The following is a 25,047-nucleotide window of genomic DNA, read 5'->3' as shown; positions in this document are numbered from 1 at the left end:
TATATTAGAATCCATGGAGACATTAAATTTCACCTTTCATCTATGAATATTAAACATTAATGAGGTCTCAGGTACAAAGACATTAAAGTGAAACATCAGAGAGCTATGACTTAGCTCATATATAGAGAAAGAAAGTTCACAAGGGAAGCTAATAAAGGTCACAACCATAAAACCAGAACATACAATAGATGAAAAAGAGAGATTCAAGTAAACCTCATCTTAAAAGGGCTATTAAGGAATGTATATGCAGTTCCACAAGCAGACATTTCATGTAAGACACAAAGAAATGGAAAGTAACTAAGTACATAGTCCTATTCACGTATGTAGTCCTAACAAAATAATGTCCAGACTGAGAGCCCATAGACATCTCTTGGGTGACTTGAGAACAACCTGTAGAGGAAGCTGACAAACCTTAAAACAAAGAATTCATAAGCACAAACACAATCATAGTAGCAGCTGCATCCTGATGTCTGTTGTTCTTCCCATGTCTCCAGTTCTGGAGACTCCAATGCCTACAGCTATAACCATAATAATTTTAAAAAAACAAACACACAGTGATTATACGAAAAGATAATAAGGTGACATGCACTATTTGCATCTCAGCATACCCAAAGTGTAAGGAAAGAAGTATCTAAGGATCAACAGGAAAGCAAAAGATCATAGGCCAGGCAAGTGACAGCTTATTTTTCATACATTTGTAATTTACTTCTCTTCCCCTACCATTTTATTCGTACACACCATCCCTCCCTACGGGTATAAAACCAGAGATTCCTTTCATCCACCCCTGAAGATAAAAAATTCTAGTTACAAAATGAAAACCAACCTGGGAGAGATTCAGTATTTGGAGGCACAGTCTAGCACATTTCACAGAAATAGTGAGGCAGAATTCAATACTAGATGTTCCACAGATAAAAACGAAAACTGAAAGTCACAGATCTCCCTAACTTTATATAGAAACTAGAATTGTGAATCCAGGCTATATTTAGAGATGTAATTCTGTAAAATCAGAGTTACTAGCATATGACAGCTAGCACAGCATATTCTTAAAGCATATTATCCATTTAACTGGAAAATTTTCACTTCTAACTGTTATATTATCACCCTGCTATACAATGGCTTGGCACAGATACCATACAATGAAATATTAACAGCTCAATAGTAATTTGTAAAATATCTCAGAAATAAAGATAGATATACAGTAAGGTCCTTTCATTATATTGCAGCATCTATCACCACATTAATATTAACAGTCACCAATACCTATAACTTCAGAAGAGAGATATTAATATCTGTACCCTTAGATCTTGAATAAAGCCATTTGAAGAAGCCCATCACTTACATAAAGCTGATCAGGTCACCACAAACCCCAAATGAAGCAAACCTCTGACAGTCTTTTACTCCAAGTCATTTTCTGAGCAGCAAAATCTGTGCCCCTAGAAACACCTGTGCATAGTCATGTGCATCCCTGAGTTTACACAGGTGAAGCCTGTTAATCCTCTAATTGCAGGTGAGTCATCAAATCCAGTCAGGGTGAAGGAGAAGGAATAAACTGAAGTTATGCTCTTAGCTGTGCTCAGCGTGAACGATGTTAACAGAAGTGAAACAAAAGGATATGGTTTTGTTACTAAATTGAATGCCCACACCTCTACATTCATACTAACGGCAAATCTATCGAATAGAAGATTTCTTTTTTTTAAATGGAATTTCAGAGTGCAAGCAAATCTTATTAAGCTTTTTCCATGGACACGTTTTCAGCAACAGTATCGAGAACAGTTGTAATTAAAGTTTTATTACAGATCCTTCACTATGACAGTGTCTAACATCCCCAGTTCCCAATCATAAGCCTACCGTGCTCAGCAGCAAAACCTAGTTTTTGCCCAAATGTGTTTACAGTCTAAGCCTAAACAGATGAGCAGAGAAATACAAGCAATGAGACAGTATCATTCAGCACAGAAAATTATATTTTCAGTGCACTATGAACCTAACTAGTACTAAATTCAAGATATAGTCATCACAACAAAGGATTTTTCTTTCTAATTGAGGAACAGCTACATTATTTCATAGAAACTTACCTTGTGCTACTCCCAGGCACCTACACAAAAGGGAGATCAGGGTTTAGGCTGAGTTCCATTGGATGATGAGAGCTGATGTTTCAAGACCTAATGAAAGAGGTAATCTCTGAATCACTTAGGGATTGAAATCAAGCAGAAAATGCTTCATGTTTTGTATTAGGGACAACAGAGTGGTACAGTCAAGGCAGTAGCCTTCTTGTACTTTTTCAAGTCCAGGGAGAAAGATACAACCATAATTGAGATGCTGATGTCTGAACAAATATTCAGCTCTACGGATGAATAGGAAAGGTTGTCTGTTCTGTCTCCCTGAAGATATGGAGAAAAAAACTCAAGTTTTCAATTCGTCTTCAAACAAGACACCACACACTATCTCTGAGCAACCTGATCTAGTTAAAGCTGTCCCTGCTCACAGCAGGGGGGTTGGGCTAGATGACCTCTAAAGGTCCCTTCCAACCCAAAGCATTCTAGGATTCTATCTTTAAATCAGAAGTAACTCTTTAGCTCCCTCATTTTTCTTAGAATTGGTCTGGAAATTTTGTAGGATACAATTTTCTTCATACACACCCTTGTACATTGAGCACGCCTGTTGGGTTTTACACAGTCAACTAGACCCATGCGTTCCTGTCCCCCAGTACCTCTTTATCTCACTCGGGCATGGCACTGATGACACAGGTGGTGACACCAAATTGCACTATCAGTAAAAGCCTCATGTCACTCTGCTCATCCTGGAGAGTATGTGTGTGATACAGCCCTTTGTGAGGTCTATATTTCACTGATTACCTGTATCAAGCCCATACTGCACATACAAACCCTACAGAAAGTGCATCACTTGGGTATTGCAACATCTCCCCCACGATATGTCCTGACTTGGAGAAGTCCTCCATCACACCTCCAGGCATGCAAACATGCACCAGGCATGTGCCCACAGTTTCATTTTCATCAGCTGCTCTGTATTCACTACCATTCAGTACTAATTCAGTACCTGTGTAAGTCACTACTTGTCATTCATCTGTGTTCAAGTATTCATCTATGTCAGATTGTCTGTATTTAGCACCATGCATAAATCATTTAAGAATAGTTTATTTTAATGTTTCTGCCACCCAATTTCAGTTCAACATACAATTCTCGCTATGAGTGAGAATAGTTCTCCTTAAGCTGATGTGAAGAGGAAATAAGAGCTTCAAGAGAAGCTATAACCTAGTCCTTCTCATACCAGAGAGGGGAAAAACCCCTTCAGTTATCGTTAGCAGTCTCTTCTGAGATGAAAAATATCACCATTTCATCTCTAATCTATATCTAATATCAATATCTGTAGCAAGTGAAACTTAAGCAATTCATTCAATAAGCAATTCAACCAAAGCAATTAATTCAACTCAAGACTCATTCAATTTCTGTGGCAACTGGCTGTAACTTATTTTTCATCCTTTGAATCAGTGCTTGATTAATCACCAGGTGCCTGTAGCTAATGCACATGTGGAAAAGGAAAACTCAGTGCAGAAAAATCTTTTGGAAGAGTTTTACTTGAATTTGTATTTATATATAGCTTTTCTCTTCCTGTGAATGAATTAATATTATCTGAAAAAATTGTGATTCTCAGAACAGAATTTAGATAACCATAATGTAATTGCTATGAATGCTATACTAAAATATTTTTCACAAGCTGCATCTTAATTACTAAAGTGTAACTTGACGGTGAACAGTCACATTACGGTCATTCTTTTAACGCTTCACAGTTTTTAGAATGAATCGCTGTATTAAGAAACTGTATTATGTAAGGTACTTTTAATACTGAATAATCTTGCCAGGGCCCTGAGTGCCATGCCTCCCCCTCTGGGGTCTGGCTGCGGGGGCCCAGGCCGTACCTGAGCGACTGCCGCTGCCAAACCAGAGCCATCCGTGGGCCTGGGACCCAGGCCCCGACCTACAGGCTGCCTCCTCGTCCCCGTGGCCCTGCCTGGCCATGCCGGGCTACGTCTCACCCTGGTTCTCCTCACCAGGCCAGATCCCGACCCTCACCCGCGGGCCGATGGCCCGGCTTGGCCCTGCCACCAGGCTCCAGAGGAGCGGCCTGGCCCTCCTGCTGGGCCCCTTGCTGCTCCCTGGCCAGTCCTACACTGAAAATATTCCTCGCTTTCCCAAGTTCGAAAGGCCTGAAAAACAGCTTTAAGTATCTTTAAAAAATACGCAACTCACCAGAAAGCTGGAGATACGTTATCTAGAAAAATATAAATCAGTTAGTGGGTCATTATATGATGTGAATTAACACTTAGCATAATAACGACTGAATTAATTAATCATCATATAATGTGAATTAAGAACAGTGTAAAGTCAGCTAAGAAATGAACAACTGCGGCCACACAACCACTGCTACAGGACCAGCCCTGTGAACTGGAAACTAAGAAAAGGTCACAAGTTTTTTCCAGAAAGTTGTTCTTGAGGCCTGAGCGCCACCCATCCACAATGGTTATCTGCAATACAAAACACCAAAACCCAGCACCATCCACAGCAGACCGTCTGCTCAAGTTGCTTGTTAAACATCACCTAAGAAATACACTAAGCCTGGGGTGAACTAAATCTGGGCAACAACAGATGGAGGTCAATTTTCTGTGGCTCGTGATGAACCTGCGTTTACAGTGGCCTAGAGCCTTCTTCAAAGTGCCTCTGGTGAAGCCATGCAGCCAGCTGACTTCTGGACCCGACACGAATCATTTACTAGAAAAAACACCATACTGCTAAGGCCATAATGCGCTCGATTAAATTAATGCACCTGAAAACAAATGCCATAAACGGCAGCCTCTCTTTGTAGATAATATGAAGCTACAGCCATGCAGTACTATCTACTAAAAAGGAAGACCACATATCACAGAATATACTTGCCATAAGACATCTCAGTCATAAAAAGAGGAACATAAGGTAAAACAAAACCAACAAGGGAAGGGAAAATCATAAAGAAAAATCATCTGCACTACGCGTAAGTCAAATCAGTATTGGAAAAAACCTGTCATCTATCAAAAATATCTAGATAATGGAGATACTACTAAACAAGGCACTACATGAAAGCACTGACAACTGAGGTAATTTGTTGCTTCAAAAAGGGCAATATTCTGACAGGGCGACTGCAGCCTATTAAGGGTGACAGGCTCTATCTGCACTAATACCTTTAAAAGTGCCTGGGAGTAATTTTGGGCAAGGGAATGTGGCTCTTCATAACTGCGAACCATTAGAAAAATCTCTGTCACACTTTCGTCCCTTACCAACTAGCCCATATACATTTTTGCAGTGATTGTGTTCTGAGCACTGATTCCCATCAGGTGTTTTTCGTTGAGATGTCCTGTTCTGGAAAGCAGGAGCTGCATAGTGTGGATGCTGGCCACCCTGTGGTAGTTGGCCACTATTCATGGCAGAGTTAAAAATTTAGGGTATTACATACAAGAAAGGCACTGCTTGGACAGAGCATTAATGCAACACAGTCAAACACCAGCTGTCAGACTGCATAATCCAATTTCTCTGTTTGAGCATTTACATTTAACAAACATGAAAAATATTAGCAAACTCTTTCACACCTGCAAAATACAGTTAACTGACTTCATGACAAAAAATTATAAATATTTTAGCTGTAACACTCCTAACTCACTTTTCATCTCAGTAACGTTGAATCCTCAACATGCCTGCTGAAAAGACTACAGGCATTACTCGGAGTGTGTAGTAGAGCACTGAGCAGTGCATAAACAAATTTTCATTACCACAGTTCATTCACAAGGTTTGAATCATCAGTTGGTACATTTCAATTCAGTTATAGCAAATACACATAAAAGACACAGCAATATTATCTAAGATTATAAAAAAAAATCAACAGTCTTTGCATATAAAACGGTCTTTGCAGACATAGAAACAAAACCTGTAGTTCCATTGTTTATCATGTATTCGTAGCTACTATAGCTTGGATGTTTATTAATTGAAAGTAGAGAGAATTATTAAAGTGCCAAAGGTGTCTCCTATACCTTCCCGTTACCATATCAAATACAAGCACTACAAATGTCATATGATGATAAGTTAATCAAAAATACTGAAGTGTTACAGCTATTATACAGTCAAAAATGTATGCAGACAGAAGAAAATCTTCATGGTCTCTAACTTATTCTAAATAAACACCTCATTGTTTTCTGCTTAATCCTCACAGTTTAGTATAATAGACACATGTCCGTACACATCTGTATCAAAGTTGTGACCTTCATTTACGATTATAGCTGCCTTTGGAAAAGTGTGACCTATGTTTCAAGAACATATTTCAACTGTGAGTAGCTGTCACAGGAGCTGCTGACAAGTTATTGGAATGCCTGTCACCTTCTTGGATGGCTTACACAAATGTCACTGGTGGTGACTGTCATCCCAACATAAGGACTTTACCCTTAAAAGGTTTTGCTAAAGAGCATGGCTGAAGTGAAGCTGGGTAGTGGGTGACATAAGAATGGAAAGAAACTTTTAATAAAGTCTTTCTCTCAGTTAACCACCATTACCAAAGAGGATCTGTAGAAGCAAGAAAGGGACTGCCTGAAAGCACAGTGGGTCTAAGGAGTGAGGATAGACATGGACAGGAGACCTTGCTGTGTTTTGTCGCTTTTCCTGAAGATCTACAACTTTCATATGCCCTGGGCCCCTGACCTTTTGCATGCTGTACAAAGCCCATGTTCCTTATTTTACTTGGTAAGCTGTCCACAAGGGATTATACTACATAATAATCGCTTATGGGCATGGTGTTGGTGCATATAGAACTGATGGTGGTGATAAATATTTTCGATCCTATGCAGTCTAGCATAAAATATTGTGCCAGGAGGAAATATTATTAGCCCATGTGAATGCAAGAATTTCAGTATGGTGCAGTACCTTTGTACTGAGAAGACCCAGGAGGTGACCACATGAGCATAACACCCTTTCCTACAGGGTGAAAATGTAGGAAAATGTAAATATAGCCCAGACTACACAATCCTTAAACATGGTTTTCAGAAACAGATATGGAGGGTGCACTGGAGCTTAATTCAAGCAGTGTTGAAGAAGTGTTTTTATGTAACATTGTAAAGCACCTTAGAAAGTATCTGTATTTTAACTGGGTGGCGTGAAAGCAGTGTTATCTTTAAAATTGTTCTTGTCTTTGTGTCTGTCTGCTTTCCTGCAAAGCTGCCACCTAAAATTTTCATCAGCTTTTTAAATTTTTCACATAGATGCAGTTCTTGGGTAACAACACACTATTTTCAAAAATGCTGGCATATTGCAGAAATCTGTTTGTGTGTCCAGCTACAATTACGACTGAAGATAAGTACCATCACAAAAAACCCCAATACGCTCCAAGTGTCAAAAGACAGTGATTCCAGAGAATAATGAGTATTTGCTTTTAAAGGAGAGGGGAAAAAAGGTTGTAATTATGCAAAAATATGCCTCATCCACAAACTTCTAGCATTTCCAGCTTGCAAGCAATCTGGATGACCTAAGCAATAATACATCAGTTAGCAAAGACTTTCTCAACTTACAGAGGTCCCCAAGTCTCCCTTTCGAGAGGACAGCATAAGGTCCTTTGTGTACTACCATCTGCCAGACTGAATATTTTCTGGCAAATAGGTGGATGTAAAGGCATATCATTTCCACACAAGGTTATCCTATGTGTTTATGACAGCAGAGCATAAACTACGTCTATGTTCTACCTATTTGTTTTGTCCATTAATCAGCCCATTACCACCACAGAAAAATTAAATGGGTTATACTTTGGCATAAAGAATTCAATACCTGCTTTGTTTATATTATTTTTACATATTCTGAGTTTACTTTTGAAAATTTGCTATTTGCAAACTCATTAAGATAGATTTCAATTTCAATAATATATACAATACATTATTTTCACTGTTCTCAGAAGAAAAATAAATCCATCTGTACTAAAAAAAGGTGGAAGTTTTATTCCACTGATAAAATAAATGTATTTTTTCTACAAAAGAAGGTATTTTTGTTAATGCTTTAAATTTAATATAATACTTAACCTAAACTCAGAAGATGTAGAAGTCTATCTTAAAATAACTTCATAGTTGTAAGAAGAAAACCTAAGTCTTCTCTAAACAGCTGTAGTATTGGAACATAGCTACTGATGATTCATATACTCTTGAAAGTTTTTTCATGTTTCCTTTGTGGCTGCTCTAAACAGCAAATCTCAATCAAGTCTCATAGCAGACTCTCATAGAAACTTTGACTTCACCCAAGGGATGAATGTTAAATCTGTGATACCGTCCATACACTATCCTTACGCATTTGTTTCTAGACCTTTTTTAATCTATCCTTGTTTAACGAGCTGAAAAGGATTCTTTTGATCATAAATTTCTCTTGAAACTAATTTCTGCATGGTGAATACTGTGCTTTCTGGGACTGCAAACATTTTTAAAGTCAAATTACAAGGGGTGGATTTTCTATTTTTAGAACGGTTTGTTAACTTTTTTCCCCAGAGCAGATATATAATTAAAAAGCAAAACTAAAGAAAATTGTGAGCACACACATAGGCATATATAGCATTTAGGTAGATACTATTAAAATTAAATCCATCCAAAACCAGAAATTCTGGTGAGGCAGAATGGAGCCTGGTTGAAGAGTACTCTGACCTCTATTTTTTATTATATGCTGAATATCTAGTAAACTCACACAATAGCGCTTGCTATATTATACTGCAGAAAAGTACCCTACTCAAGGAACGTGACTAATCCAGGATAGGGAGCCCACACCACAACACACAAAGTGCAACCACTGACTCCATCTGTTCCCTGGAGCAACACATTTTCTTTGCACAGATGGGATGAGTGGGACTAAAGAGGGAGAGTTGAATTTCCCAGCTCAACTTGTGGAAATAAAGAGAGAGATTGCTTTTAAAGGAAGAGGATGTTTTTTACTGACACCACATGTCATGTATTGATGACATATATTGGAGAATAAAGGGCAAGGTGCCCTCTCTGCCCAATTCAAACACTCAGCTTGAACTGTAAGTGTATTTTTTAAATATCTTTCTTCAAGTGCTTTGAAAATTGGCTATTGCTAGAAAGTTCCTCTGCTGTGCCTACACTGTTTGCTATCTACTGTATCCACAAATGGGTTGAACTTGATGCCTGAGTATCATCAGATGCTGAGGGAATATATGTGTGAGCGAGCGTGGGGTGGACACGTGGGAGACCCAAGACACCGATTTCAGAGTTGAAATGCTGCAGTCAATTTGTTTAAAGGAAGGATGATGGACCAGAGTCCTAAGACTACAGGAGTGGCCAGAAACCCAGAACAGAAACAACTAATGCTTCTCTGTTTAGACTGAGGTTTTCAGAACAATTCAGACCAACAGCCCTGTGACCACGTGGTTGTAGGCTAGGCAGAAACACATATGGACCTGTTTTGAATGATGAATTTCAAATTGCCAGATATTATTGCTGCTTCCCTCGCATAGCCTCTGGAACTCTGGTCAAAGTTGGATTTTTATCACTTTTGTCCCTCCTCAAGTCAGGTTAAATTTTGGCTATGAGAATACGTTTCTTTTAGTTAGAACTGTGCAATGCTCTCAAATCATATTGTTAAATCCACTCTTTCTGTTTGAATTAAACTAGAATCAGAAGAGTTTACTTACATTTACTTTTTAGATGTGCCAAGCAAGTGAGTAAGGGATTTGGAGGGTGGGGTTAGAGCTTTTAAACAGGATTCATGTAAATAGCTTAACTGCTATAATACCACTTTGGGCTGTGACAACCCTAATTAGCAGATCTCATCCTCTCCACCTGCTCTTCCTCCAAATTGTCCTGAACACCTCTGAGTGTCTAAGGCTTATAGCAGCACAAGTTCCCTGTGCGGATATCAGGACAACCCAAATTGTGCTCTCACTTGCACAGGAGTTGGTAGTATGTAAAGACAAAAGGCAGATTTCAGAGGATGTGCACTGAAGCATGACGGTTATCATCAAAAGCTGTATTTGACATGGCCACTGTATTTTTTTTCTTAAAACAGCTGGTATTTTTAAAATTGGTATTAATTGTGTAACAGACCTACATTACCCTAATGTGACAAATTATTTCAGATTTTTGTCTTTATATATTACACACATCTATGATATGCATATATAAGAGATATATAGTGTATAATACATATTTTTCAAGTTATGTCTGACCTTTATTTATGATAGAGTTAATTGTTATCATAGAGTAACTCATTGAATCTTGGTAGATTTTGTTACAGGGGTACACATTAAATTGTAAATTAAAAAAAATCTGCATATGATTAATGTTTATGGAACTATAAAATGGACATTCTCTTTCTGCTAGAGTAGATCACAGAAATCACAGTATCATAGAATACCAGGCTGGAACGGACCTCATGGATCATCTGGTCCAACCTGTCTTGGCAAAAGCAGTCTACACAAGACAGCCCAGCACCCCGCCCAGCCAAATCTTAAAAGTGTCCAATGTTGGGGAATCCACCACTTCCCTGGAGAGATTATTCTAATGGCTGATTGTTCTCATTGTGAAAAATTTTCCTCTTGTGTCCAATCAGAATCTCCCCAGGAGTAACGTGTACCCATTACCGCTCGTCTTTTCCATGTGACTCCTTGTAAAAAAGGAGTCTATCTTCTTTGTAGTCACCGTTGACATACTGGAACATGGTGATAAGGTCTCCCCTAAGACTTCTTTTCTCAAGGCTGAACAAACCCAGTTCTCTCAGCCTTTTCTCATATGGCAGGCTTCCCAGCCCTTTGACCTTCTTTGTGGCCCTTCTCTGGACACTCTCCAGGCTGTCCACATCTTTTTTGTATAGCAGGGACCAAAACTGAACACAGTATTCCAGGTTTGGCCTGACAGATGCTGAGTGGGATAATTACTTCTCTCTCTCTGCTAATGATGCCCTTGTTGATGCATCCTGTTGGCTTTCTTTGCCACAGCAGAACACTGTTCACTCACATTGAGCTTGTTGTCCACCAGGACTCACAGGTCCCTTTCCACAGAGCTGCTCCCCAGCCAGGTAGATCCCAGCTTGTACTGCACTCCTGGATTATGTTTTCCCATGTGCAAGACCTTAACATTTGTCTTTGTTGAACTTCATGAGGTTCTTGTTAGCCCACTCTTCCAGTCTATCCAGGTCTTCCTGCAGGGCAGCTCTCCTTTCCAAAGCGTCCACTTCCCTACTCAGTTTGGCATCATCTGCAAACAATGATGCACCATTGCATTTTTAAACTGAAGCACAAGAGCTTTCATGCATTATTAAAGGTCTTATACATCGTGACAAATACGTGAACTTCTAAAGATAATAAAGTGTGAATATTGGTGATGAAAATAATGTGTATTTCTGTGATAGCAAGTAATTGTAAATATACTCTTTTGACTGTAATCCATATTAATTGCACTACCAGTCTGCATTACATGTCTATACTTCATTTGTATGTATTTGCTTTTGCCTAAACATACAGGCTAAATAACGTGTTCCTTCATCATATCATTGATTTTTAAGTTTCATTTGATATAGTGTAAACAGGGCACAGTGAATGATTATTACAAGTACAGTAAAATTTATGAATACTCACAGACACCTCCTGTATGTTGCAGAAAAGATGAAAGAAACGCATGCAGCAGAATGCAATTCATTGGACAAGCTCAGGGTTCAGAACTGATGGTCTGTCTAGCTCTCAGCCACACCAGGATCTAGCAACTAAGTGTGGGACAGAAAGCGAGAAGACACCTTCAGCAATTCCCCACCTGCTCACTAGCATTATTCACACCTGTAGTGCAGTGCTAACAGTAGTGAGCAGATCAGATTCCAGAGGGGAGTCCAGGTGCAGTGGATGCCCCAGAAAGCAAAGGAGAAAAAAAGAGCAAGAGAAAAGAATATGCCCTATACATGCTGACAAGTAGAGAAGGAGAGAACATACAGAAATGTTATTTCCAATTGAGTTTTTTCTGTCACTGACCTAGAAACTGATATCCCTACTCCTGCCATCATCACTAGGAAAATTCCATCTCATGTGGTATGAAAAAACAGACAACTATGCATGCAGACATGGTGATCACATGTGTGAATACTTACCTTTTTTTTCCTCTTGTTCATTGCCCAAAACAACAGAAAAGAAATTTGAGACTGCTTGAAATGAAAAAAACCCCAAAAACCAAAACCAAAAACCATGTGAAATCAGGGGTGTCAAAATAAACCATTTTAACCTTTGAAAAACAATTTGTTAAGCCCTAATTGTGATGCTATGCAATCATCCTGATTATGTTGGAATCTGAAAAATAAAACTAAAACATATTTAGTCAATGGGATTCTAGAGTTGAAACAGTCATTCAGAATGTCTTAATTTAATTCATATGATCCACAGATGAGACTTGTATGTCGTGATCCTATCTGAGGTTAACTAAATTTCCATGGGCTTATACCTAAGAAGATAAGCAAATAACAACAGAAAATAATCATGTCTGGCTGACAGAATTTTACCTGACTGAAACAACCTCTAGTATATTTTAAACCAAAAACTTACCAGCTTCATATATAATAATATTTATATTATTATTTACATGTACATTAGTATTAATAACATGCACTAGCAGTTGTAATAAGAACTGTAGACAGAGGAAATACAAATAGTGACTGAGTCATTAGTGCCAGGGCAGTAATTTTTTTTTTTTTTTTTTTTAAATATTATTAACAGATAACTGCAGAATTTCACTGGAGAAAATAAATCCCACTTGAGGTTTTTTTGGTTTAGGTCTTTCAGTCATAATCACTGTACCAAAAACCCAGTGATGTTGAGACTGAAGCTTATGATACAGAGTACATCCATGATCCTTTTAAAAAAGTTCCTGAAAGATACAGAACTGAATAGGCTGTACAGCAGATAGGTCAGCCTTTCAATAATGAGTTCAGCTGCTTTAGTGACTGTTGAGATAGAATAGACAAGCTTTTTCCACAGGCTTAAAATCATCAAGATATACCATTTTCTTTATCAGAATTCTGCAGATGCCTTATTTCCTTCTCTGATACCATCACTATAGTCTCATGAGAAAATACTTCTACCCTCAGCCGTCACATTCCTGAATGATCCACAGCTTTCTATCTAATGCAGATTTTATGTAATGAAAATAAATTATGCCTTTCCATGAGTATCACGGAACCTCTACATTTTGAATCTCAGAGCCTTTTGATTTAAAAATTTCAGTTGTTTAGTCTCAAGGTGTTTTTTATGATACTGGGACATTTTTCATATTTCTATCTAAAAACTTTATATTAAAAATGCAGGCTAGTCTCAAAAGTTAGTTGCTGGAATGAAAACAATGACAACTGCCAACTCCAATGCTTCAAGACAAACTGACCTCTAAATCAAGAAAGAGTTGCCTTGTATTAGTATTAGAAGTTCATTACAGATTCTCTCATTAGCTATCTTCCCTGGTCTTTCCAGCCCTGTCCAAGATAGTGGATAAGACACCGGTTTAAACTCTTATCCTTAATTCCTATTAATGTTAGCATACAAGACGTTTCGGTATATCAAATTGAGAAAAAAAAAAAAAGACTGAATAATTTTAAGGGAATATCTACTGAATAAAACTTCAGACTGTGATACCATAAACCTACTGGAAATGGATACTGGACTGGGTTTTCAGTGGGGCACACTTTTCAACCATTTTCTTAATCGTAAACCTGTCATAGAGACTACTGGTGCAATTATTTAGATCTTTCAAAATGAGACTCAACTCTTAAAATTTCTGTGTTACAATGACAGCTTTTTACAACAGATTATAGCTTTTGGATTATAATTAGAGCCCTGCTTGCTTACTTCAGTGTTGATAATTATAATTACCAAGTTTTATTAAGAATACTGCTTGCAGGGTCTTATGAGCAATAAAGTACATCACATTATATTACTTTTTCTGCAGCAATAACAAAATGACTTAAAATCAGTTATTAATGCCCTGATCAACAACTGAGAATCGGTATAAACACTTCATCATGGTAGACAACATGAGGAAAACAGGATAACATTGAATGTTACATAGGTTTTAGCATTTTTAGTGAAGATGATAAAAAGGGAAGCAAGAGCTGCTCTTGGAGCCTTATTCTGCCTATGACAGGAATATGCTTCGAGACTGGGACTTCTGGGCACTATGGCAATCCTAAAATAAAAAATTAAAATCACAAAATATGACAGGAATACTTTGCCAATGGCAATAATTTAACTGAGTTCCAGAATCTTAATTTTCTGTATCCAAAGAAAGAAGCATTATGTTCATGGGAGTTTCCAAGATGCCTTGTCTCAGGTTATGAATTTGGTTTTGATACATGAGGGCTATTTATGATCAAAACCCTCTCTGCAATTTACAGTACCCATCTTGTATCAGAAGCTTGACAGGTAGCAGACATTCTCCTTCTGGGAAACCGCGACAGAAGAATCAAGAGCTTTCAGCACTTAACAGCTTTTCTGTACTGGAATAATATGTTTCCTACCAGCATGACCATTAACTCTGGACGTCCATTTACTCAGGAGCTGATGATAGGGAACTGGATAACTTTCAGCAGCAGAGCAATAACAGGGACACCTCCCCACTTTGTTTTTTAAATGGTGTGTTTCCTTGCAAAATGGAGTCCATTCCACTACCGGGGACAAAAAAAGAGCAAGAAGACTGGAAGATTCCTCAACAAATGACTGAGTGGAAAAAAAAGACTGAGGTGTAAAGAGATGTCTGCTGTAACAGTGAAGTCTGACATTCAAAAGCGGGAATTCAAAGCACTTGAAAGCCAACATCTGTAGACGACAGTCCCAAGCACCTCTAAGAAGCAGAACTGCAGCTTCTATTCAGCATTCCTATTGCAATATAAAAAATACACTACCCAACACCACAAAGTGCTTGTTAATGGAAGAAACAATTGCTAAGTCTGTGTGCTCTGATTTGCTTTATTAACATGGCAACTTTCAAGAATGTAAGTAGTTCAGAGACATGAAGACAGAGGATAACAATAGATTAGGAGAACAGTAGCACTGATTCCAGTGACAAAGTAATTCACTTGTGAAATGCCACTGCCTACAATGTCTGTCAAACATGTGACTCCACAAACAGGTCAGCTTGAAAGGCAGATCAGAAATAGTTATGATGAAAGCACAAAAAAGACACAAGGCATTTAATAGGTGAACTGTGTTCACATCAGCTCTGGCAACCGTTAAGAGCAGTGGTCCTCATAATTTTAGAATCAGAGAATGCTTTGGGTTGGAAGGGACCTTTAGAGGTCATCTAGCCCAACCCCCCTGCAGTGAGCAGGGACAGCTTTATCTACATCAGGTTGCTCAGAGCCCCAGCCAACCTGACCTTGAATGTTTCTAGGGATGGGGCCTCCACTACCTCTCTGGGCAACCTGTTCCAGTGCTTCACCACCTTCATGGTAAATAATTTCTTCCTTATATCTAGTCTGAATCTATCCTCTTTTACTTTAAAAACATTACTCCTTGTCCTATCGCAACAAGCCCTGCTAAAATGATTGTCCCCATCCTTCCTATATAGACCCCCTTGAAGTACTGAAAGGCCTCAATAAGGTCTCCTCGCAGCCTTCTCTTCTCCAGGCTGAACAACCCCAGCTCTCTCAGCCTGTCCTTGCAGGAGAGGTGCTCCAGCCCTCACATCATTTTTGTGGCCCTCCTCTGGACCCGCTCCAAAAGCTCCATGTCCTTCTTGTGCTGAGGGCCCCAGAGCTGGATGCAGCACTCCAGTTGGGGTCTCACCAGAGCAGAGCAGAGGGGCAGAATCACCTCCCTCGACCTGCTGGCCACGCTTCTTGTGATGCAGCCCAGGATTCGGTTGGCCTTCTGGGCTGCAAGCGCACATTGTTGGCTCATGTCCAGCTTTCCATCCACCAGCACCCCCAAGTCCTTCCTCCGCAGGGCTGCTCTCAATCCCTTCATCCCCCAGCCTGTATTGATACTGGGGGTTGCCCCAACCCAGGTGCAGGACCTTGCACTTGGCCTTGTTGAACCATATCAATGAAAGAAGCTATATACTGCTAGACGAAAGCTTATTTTAAAGGTAATTCTATCCTTCAGATTTACTTCTCACTTTGCACTATTTTCATATTTACAGCTTGGGGGTTAATACATAGAAAAAAATCTGTGAAGCAGCCGCACTGTTCTTGCGTATACATAAAGAGTGATATACAGGGAAGTTTATCTCAGAGCTGCATCTCTGTCTTCCACAGCCCGAGCCTTATAGCATAATCTGCATCTCTCAATAGTAATCATGCTATTATTCATCCTCACCCTATTTCCACCATTACAAAACCTCTCTTGCTTTTCATCCCCACCCCCACCCCAATTCTGATATTGATTAGGAGAGGACTGTCTGATGTATGGGCTTACTTAAATGTGGGGTTTATGTCTAGAAGTATGATAACTACTTATCTTAATTATGTACTCTTAGTTACCGCTGATACAGAGAATTTATTTAAAATTATATAAGAAAGAATAAAGAAATACTCTCAAAATTACTTTCACAGGTTTTTCCTTTTTTAAATTAACAGAGAACTGCGAGTAGACATACATCAAGAACTACTTGAAGGTGGATGAAGTATTAATCTTCAGTTAGCCTCTTCCTCAAATTCAGTATTAGAGCAATAATAAAATAATTAAAACTATCTGGAATGCATTTAGCTTCAATGTGCCTTTTATAAGCACTTTTTGCACTGTACTGCAACATTAAGGAAGCTTACCTGGGGAAGCTATTTGCAACTAGTAAGTCCCAGAGATTCCTGTATGCTAGTTAGCCACATTGCAACAGTTTTTCTCAAGGACCTTTTAGCTCTTCATTCTGCATGGCATTGACTTTCAGTATCTTTCCAAAGTTCAACAGTTGCAAGACTCTGTCACACACTGAGGACTTGAAAGAAAAGCCTTATCTTTCAAAAAAAATGAACAATCTCTTGAAGAAACGGAAGAGCACCATACCTGTTTTCAGATCCACAATGACTGAATCACAAATATCATAAAATATGAGCTGCAACTTAACTCATAAAAAAAAAAAAAAACTGGGTAGTCTGTCCTGATGGTTTAAATAATCCTTATTTCACTCCTACACACTATATTGAAAATCTGGACAACCATATAGCTGGATAATAGCAGTCAGGAGACAGAGTACTACATGGAGAAGTGGATTAATGTTTCTTGCTATGTTGTTATAGACTTGGACTGCAATAATTTATTCGAGTTCTGCAAATAAAGGCTTATATGTTTTGGCAGGTGTGTATGATTTCTTCCTTCTATTCCAGAAATGTTGTACACATCACAGTTAGCATATTTATTATAGGTATGAATGCAAGTTTGCATTGGCACAAAACGGAACGGCATAAATGTTTGGAAAAATCAAATCACTATCCTGGATGTTATGGGCCTTTGGGGCACACACAGTTTAACGACAATTTTATTTTAAAAGGAAGTGGCTGAAGCAATGTTTTTTAACTGTCTGCTTCTATAAAGACCTGAATCAACTTGAGAGAGAAGCTTTATTGGCTGACATGCGTCAGCAAAGAATTAGTCAGTAGAAGGTGAGTACAAAAAAGGATAGAAATGAAGAAGCGCAACCGATGAGTACAAGACTATGTATATATCATGCAGGCAGGAAAAGTATAGGGAGCTTAACCTTCAACTTCACATTTAGATCACAAAAATCTCTGCAGAAAAATTACAAAAATCTATTATTTGCTCTTTGAGCATACATATATGACAGAAAAATCTTCACATACTGTATATGTTTCGGCTACAAACTAAGCAAAATAAGTTAACAAGTAACATTCAAGGTACCCTCTTTAATATGGTTATCAAACATTTTATTGTGATCATTTTAGAACTTTTAATGGGAATAATTAAGGTCTATCTAAGATCTTTCAGGGTCAAGAGTGGAAAAAGACGGGACAGACCAGGAGATGAGACATAAAAGTTAGCATTGAGGATGAGGAGAAAGATTTAATAGAGGAGCTTCCACTGACCCTTGAAATTCTCTTTCTGCACAGTCCAAAACTATGCAAACAGTTATCTTGTTTGGACAGTACATGTTTGTGGAATCAGCAGCACAGAGTTTAACAATATCTCATACTTTTCATGCACAAGAGGACAATGACCTTGCTTGTATTTCTGTTACTCAGCTACATTCTGAAAAGTCTCAGGGTAAGTTGTAATTACCAATGACTTTGATGGATAATATATTGCAATGAAGTCCCCTCCATCAAATCAAGTATTTATTATATCTGCATGGAAAAAGCTTATGACACCTAATGATGTCTTTGTATAATTGTTTCTTAAGATACGATGGCAAGATGAGTACTGCAACGAACACAGCAGCGTTGCCTGGACTAGGATGAAAGTATTACCTGAAGAACACAACAAAGATCTTCAATGGCTCCATCACATGCGAAGGAATGAAACGACAGGCAACAGCGAGCATGTTCGGTTACAGAAGGAGGAGGTTATACATACTGTGTGGGGAGCAGGAGAAATCATTCAGCATTTTTTTTTATGAGCTTTTAAACCTCATTTTTCAAACTCACAAACCCTGAGGTTTTTAATCTCTTACCTGGAATGAATGAACTGAATGCAAAATGAGTTTAATTTTTCATGAGTATTTAGTTTAAAAGACCCTTTCTTCATATGCTTATGTTCCTATCCAAAATAACAATTATCTATGCATAACCTGTCAATTATATTCTTTCATTGCTATAAGTGTTTAAAAAAATGTCGCAATTTTATTGTCTAGAATGGTTGGCAGCAGGAAAGCAGTACGAGCTGGTACTTCAGACCCTGACATGCAAAAATTAACTCTGTAGTTTCTCTGTTGAAGAATCCAATAGATGGGGTGGGAGAAGCCACAGAGGCTTGTTCCAGTAAGTTGCTACAGTTACGCGTCACATCAGCCTTCATAGTACATATTAATTCATCAGCCTCACAGTACATATGGAAGAGGATTTTTTCTTAACAAATCTCCAAGTAAAATTCTCAGGAAAATCATGCTTATTCACACCCTGTAATTAGGATATTTTGCCATTCGTATTCTTGATTTTTACTAATTCAAGGGCTTACTAACTCAAGATTTTTGACAGAACCTAATTATAAAAAAAATTAAATAAATCTGTAAAAGTCTTTAAAAAAGCAGAAGAAAAAGCAGAGAAGCTTAGAATTCAAATCAGCTTTCTGTGTGCAATTAAACATTATTAGCAATAAAGTTTTAACCACATTGTTTCAAAGCTAATTGATTTGTTATAATAGAAAAATATTAAGATAAGTCACCATTAAAAATTATAGATCTTTGCTTAAAGTTAGTAACATACTTATTTCTAAAAGCAAACAAAACCTAGAGACATTCTCTAACCTGGTGACCCTGAAACAACCTACTTTACAAAGATATAGCATCAGGCAGAATCAAAACATACCTAAACACATTACACCTGCAGCTCTCTTCTCAAACAAATTTACCACAGAAGTTCTTGATCTGTCTGTGGAAACTGTCAGCAAAAGCTGATGTTTCCTGAGGCAAAAAAAATCCATTGGAAGTCTGTGAACTGGACTGAGACCAATCTCATTTCACAAAGGTATTCAGTGATGCACTGCAATGCCAAAAAAGTTCTGATCACTAATCATGGTGACCTTATTTACACTGGTTATTTCAAGGTGACAGATTATACATCCCATTACCATTCTCTTGAGGTATACAATTTCCCCAAATAAATAAATTATGAAGTAAACTAAAACTTTTTCTAAATTATGCGAAGATCTGGCTTAAGCTGTATTTGCCTCACTTTCAAGCCACTGAGAAAACCAAGACTAGTCAGAGTAGAGAGATTAATTCCTTAGATTGAATTAGCTTCACCTGTGCTCTGAACGCTTGCGAAAGAAAATAAAAGCCATGAATACTGGTTAAGCTAGATCATTAAAAATAAATAAGCCAAAATGCGGTGGAGTTTGGGGTTTTTTTGGTGGGGGGCAGGTTCGTTTGTTTGTTTGTTTAATACAAGTTTTTGCACCTATCTTTTGGACTTCAAGGATCTTATCCAGTCCAAAATCTAGCCTCCAAGCAATACAGGCTTAACACCTGGTTATTACAGACTCACAGAATGGCTGAGGCTGGGCAGGACCTGTGGAGGTCATCTGGTCCAACTCCCCTGCTCAAGCAGGGCCACCTAGAGCAGGTTGCCCAGATGGATTTTCAGTATCTCCAAGGGTGGAGATTTCAAAACCTCCCTAGGCAACCACAGTCAGTGCTCAGTGCTTTGGAACAGTGGTGCAGTTTTCTTTTAAATACTCAATTTTTTTCATCCTTAGTGTAATTTTTCCTTAAATTGCATTCCAGGACCTGAGTTATCACCCACTGATATACTGTTCCATCTTTACTGATTTTTAGTGCACAAATTCCTTTCATTTTATCTTTAAACAAACCCTAAAACTTGTTAACAAATTAATTGTGCTAATTATGTTAAATATGAAATGCTTCCGTCACATTTTAAAAGAAAATACTCCAGCTCATTTTCAAAAGCTCATTTATAAAAAGTTTCTGGTTTTCAGGGCTCAAAATTATGCAGAAAATCTGTCTAGAACTGTCAAATGCAAACTAAAGCAACATTATTACATTGCCTAATGATTGATAAAGTAATTGAAAATTAGCAGTTTAGCATAATTTATGTTTACAATAAACATTACATTAAACAAGGCAAAAGGCACCAATTTTGGCCTAATTTTCAACCTGTGCAAAATCAATGTATTCCAAATGCTTACAGCGAACTGACAGAAACAATGAAAAGAAGCAACTCCTACCTCTTCTACAGAAAAGGAAACGTTGTCAACTCTTCTCAACTAAGAAACAAGGCCATACACTAAACGTTCGAAGAAGGTAACCTAAGCGATTGTGATGTCTAGGCAGAAAACATATTTAGGGTATTGAAGCAAGTCAATAATGCTAATTATCACAATGCACATGGTTAAAGCCTCCTCATTAGCACCTAGATTTTTATGAAAATATATTGAGTATCTTTCTTTTTACAAAATAAGGTTCTAAGAGTTCAGAAAATGTAACACAGGAAATGTACAAACCTTATCAACTATGGCTTCAGATACACAACAAATACAAACTAACAACTTCATCACTTGGAGTGGATAAGGAGAGGGGAAATATCCAAACACCCACACACCTCTTCATAGCAAGGAAATGTGCAGTTTTGTTTCCAGGTGATGGCAGTATGGATTCAGCAAGGTATTGCTTACACTCTATGAGGTAAAACTCATGGGAATGAGCATTCCCAAATGAAGAAGAAAGATGAACTCACCCAACCTCTGGATCCTGTACTTCAAGGAAATCTTAAGGAACCATATTTGTTAAGCTTGAAGTTTGTAGATTAGATGTATCATTTTCAAAGCACTCTCAGTACATTTAAAGACAATGAATAATTATTATTGATGAACACTGAATTTTGCTAGAACTTACCCCTGAAACTAGGCAAGGAAAAGAGAGTTGCCTCCTCTGGGAACTCATAAATAGACAGATGTTATTTCCCATTTTAAACTATTTTGAGATTCCCATAGCATCAACATTCCAAATAATCAATTTCAAGTGTGTATCTCTACTCCTAAATCAGATGAGAAAACAGACATCTTATGTCTACCAAATTAAAATTCATGCTGAAAGAGCTACACCTTGTAGCCGTATCTGTCATACAAATAAATTTACAGCCTCATCTGCAATCAAATAAGCCATCAGCCAATAAGGTACCATCCATACATTTGAATATATACCTAATATTAATGGTTCCTAACGGCTCCAGGGACAAGGGCAGGACCAGCGGGACTGATGATAAGTTTCATCAAGCTAAAATAATTTCTCTTTTATCTTTTCCTTTCTATGTCTACTGTGGCCCTGCTTAGGAGGCAACTTTATTCTGGAACTTAAAACACGTTCTTTGGTAGTGTCCAGAATGCAAATGATCTTTAATGCTTAATGACTATTTTTGAATCAGATCTTGTAACATGGAGAAAAGGGGATTAATTCAAAATACCTCCCAAATCTGATCTCCAGCAACACAGGTGAAATCAAGACTCCACAAAGTCATCGGCTGCTTTTCTTATCTGTACTTCATCCCGCTTTCACTGCGCTGTTTCCAGAATACCTCACCCACCACAGTGCTACCATCACCAGATCAAATTGTACAAATTCTCTTCCCACTCTTAACTTCTCTTCGTTCTGGTGCCTTTCCTTTATAAATTCAGTCCCAGCTTCTTTCCCCCATACCCGTCTCCTAATCTTATCAGATTCTATGCCCATTTTCCTCCCCTCCTTTCCCCATGTCACTTATGACACAGACCTCGTGTGCTACATTTTCAATTCTAAGCTTCCCTCAGCAGGGACCACGATGTGTTTCTCTCCACCTTTCCCACCTACTAGTCCATAGGATTCTGCTCTGATGCTCCATGGGTCAGGGTTAATGATGTGAAGTGACAAAAAGATCTCTGAAGAGCTACCTACGAAGGTGAGAAAAATTTTCATCAGGAACGTGAAAAGTGGTGCTATTAAAAGTCTTAAAACTTGTCCAAATTTGGGCCTATGAAGCAGACAATAAGCATTGATTCGATAGAAATCCCTTCTCCATGTAATTTCACCTTCCTGCTTCAAAGTATGAGGCCAGTAAGACTATTTAAAGTAAAATAATATGTATAAATAAGCAAAACACTGTTTTCCCTACTTGAGGTTTCTGAAACATGCATTTTGCCTGAAAATTTCCCTCCAAATATTCAACCTGATGCAGGTATCTCACATCAGGAATTCCAACCATTATGCCTTTTGCTCAACAGTGTCATAAACCACTTAAAATTGAAAATTATATTGAGAAATATTGAACAAACTTAATAGACATTTCACCAGTTCTACTTACAGTAACTGAGTGCAAATTCTACAATGTATTAGAGTATAAACTGTTTGAGCTAAATCATGGAAGTCCCTAGATTGCTCTATTACAATATTAATTGTTAAAGCTCACAGAAGGAACCTCCTGTCAAAAATATTAAAAATCAATTAGAGATTTAAAAGTATTTGGCACAAGAACTGCAATTATTTTTACAAAGCAGCACACACTTATGCCATACAAATCACTTGCAATTATCATTTCTTCACTTAACTAATTTGCTGGTTTTAATGATAGGGAAGATTATATAGAGAGTTCTTTTTTTATGTAGTATTTCAAAACTTGACGTTTCTATAAAATAATGTATAATTCTCTCTTTAAATCAAACCTATTGCACAATGTACCTCTATTTTTAGACAAGGCTACAAGTTTATGTGTATGTACCTGATCGTGACACTTTCATGATGTATACGGAGAACGTGGTGTCTAGGAAAGCTGTTCACTACAGTCAGCACACTGAGCACAGGGCATCTATAGTAGTCACTATGGAAGGCTGACAAGAAAGCCGAGTCCTTTCCCTTCCACAGGCTCAAGCAGCTCACTTCTGGCAGAGGAAGGCATTTATCCCCTGATTTGTAACTCTGGAACTTTCTGAAACAGGGTCCTGAGCTTCCTTCTGAAAAGTAAGCAGCACCGATTCTTTCAAAACATGTGTGATGGAGCTGCTGTTTTACCCGGTTGCTCGCTGATTACAACGTGCACATGAGAGAACAGAAAGCACAGGTTCAAAACCCCTTCAACTAAAGGGCGTCTGAATACTTGCTTCCCACTTTCAGAAGAGTGTCACAGCCAGCTCGTGATAACAGATTCTGCATTCATCCTCATACCCTCGTAGCACGCCTCCCTGGCACCACAAGGAATCCTGAGATACTCCCTGGATCACATTGAAAACGTAGGAATTGCCATAGCTCCATGATTAGGGTATTCACTTGGGAGGAGGGAGGACCAAGTTCCAGTCCCTGCTCTAATGAATGCTGAATTTAGAATACTGAAATGTTCATTGTTGTGGAATCTGGAAGCCCGATTTCCCATCCCAAAGGGCTGCCTTAATCACTAGGTTACAGAGTTCTCTCTGGCTTAAAAGATATTTAAGTACTTAATTCTAAATAGAGCAGCTCCATCATGAAAGTCGCTGAAAGGACTAGACAACTGGTTAGCATGAAAACCTGAATGTAAATCCCTTAGAAAAGGGAGGAGGTGTGACTCCAGTCCCTCCAGTATTTTAGCAAAATATTTTAAGCAAAACCATTTTACACCATCTTTTCTGGCAGCTCTTTTCTCATCAGCTCATTTAAGGACATCCTCTGCATATCACCACAGAATAGGGGACATGAGTATCCATGCTGCATATACACTTGTTTTCACAAATAAGGCCAATGATTCAAACAGGTTCCTTGCAGGTCAGCTCACTGGTCACATTTTGTAAGCCATGCAAATGCTGAGAAGCAGCAAATTATCAGCTATGGAATTTGAAACTAAAAATCCAAAGCAGTTTTCTTCTCAGTACTTGACAGGTGAGGTATGAATACATTGACATTTAAATGCTTGATTTAGATGCCTTCAGGGACATTTAGGCACCAGCACCCCTCTTGTAAACTTGTCTTTTAAACACTTTGAGATTTACAGACAAACAATACTTGTAATAATGAATTTGGAGAGTTTAATAATAATGTCATCAACTAATCTGTTTAAATTATCTGAGTTGCTTCAGCTAACCTGAATTAAAATGTTGCTGTGGACTTTCAAAGAAGCAGGATTAGGCCTATTTTCCATTGCTAAAACAAAAAGAATACTTAAAAATCTGGTAAAGATCACCAAGAGCCATAAAGGCTCCTGCTACATCATTCAGAAAATCACAATACTTGAAAGAAAGGATAAAAACAGCCAGGTCTATCACGTCTTATACTGCTTGCGTACAATAAACATAAATACAGTTTTACAAAGAATAAGTAATTGCTTTTTTGTCACAGGTAAGATTTACTGGCTTCCATTTCAATTTGGTGTTACCTAATTC

At 38.1% G+C, this 25,047-nt stretch overlaps 1 protein-coding gene across 1 annotated transcript in view; it reads right to left on the bottom strand.

The window, feature by feature from the left end:
• Window positions 1-25,047, bottom strand: part of GALNTL6 (polypeptide N-acetylgalactosaminyltransferase like 6) — a 512,334-nt gene that overhangs the window by 349,776 nt on the left and 137,511 nt on the right. The gene's annotated exons all lie outside the window — the stretch shown is intronic.

The sequence above is a fragment of the Pelecanus crispus genome, chromosome 4 (assembly GCF_030463565.1).
Source record: "Pelecanus crispus isolate bPelCri1 chromosome 4, bPelCri1.pri, whole genome shotgun sequence".
Taxonomy (NCBI): domain Eukaryota; kingdom Metazoa; phylum Chordata; class Aves; order Pelecaniformes; family Pelecanidae; genus Pelecanus; species Pelecanus crispus.
This window is presented reverse-complemented; position numbering and strand designations above follow the sequence as displayed.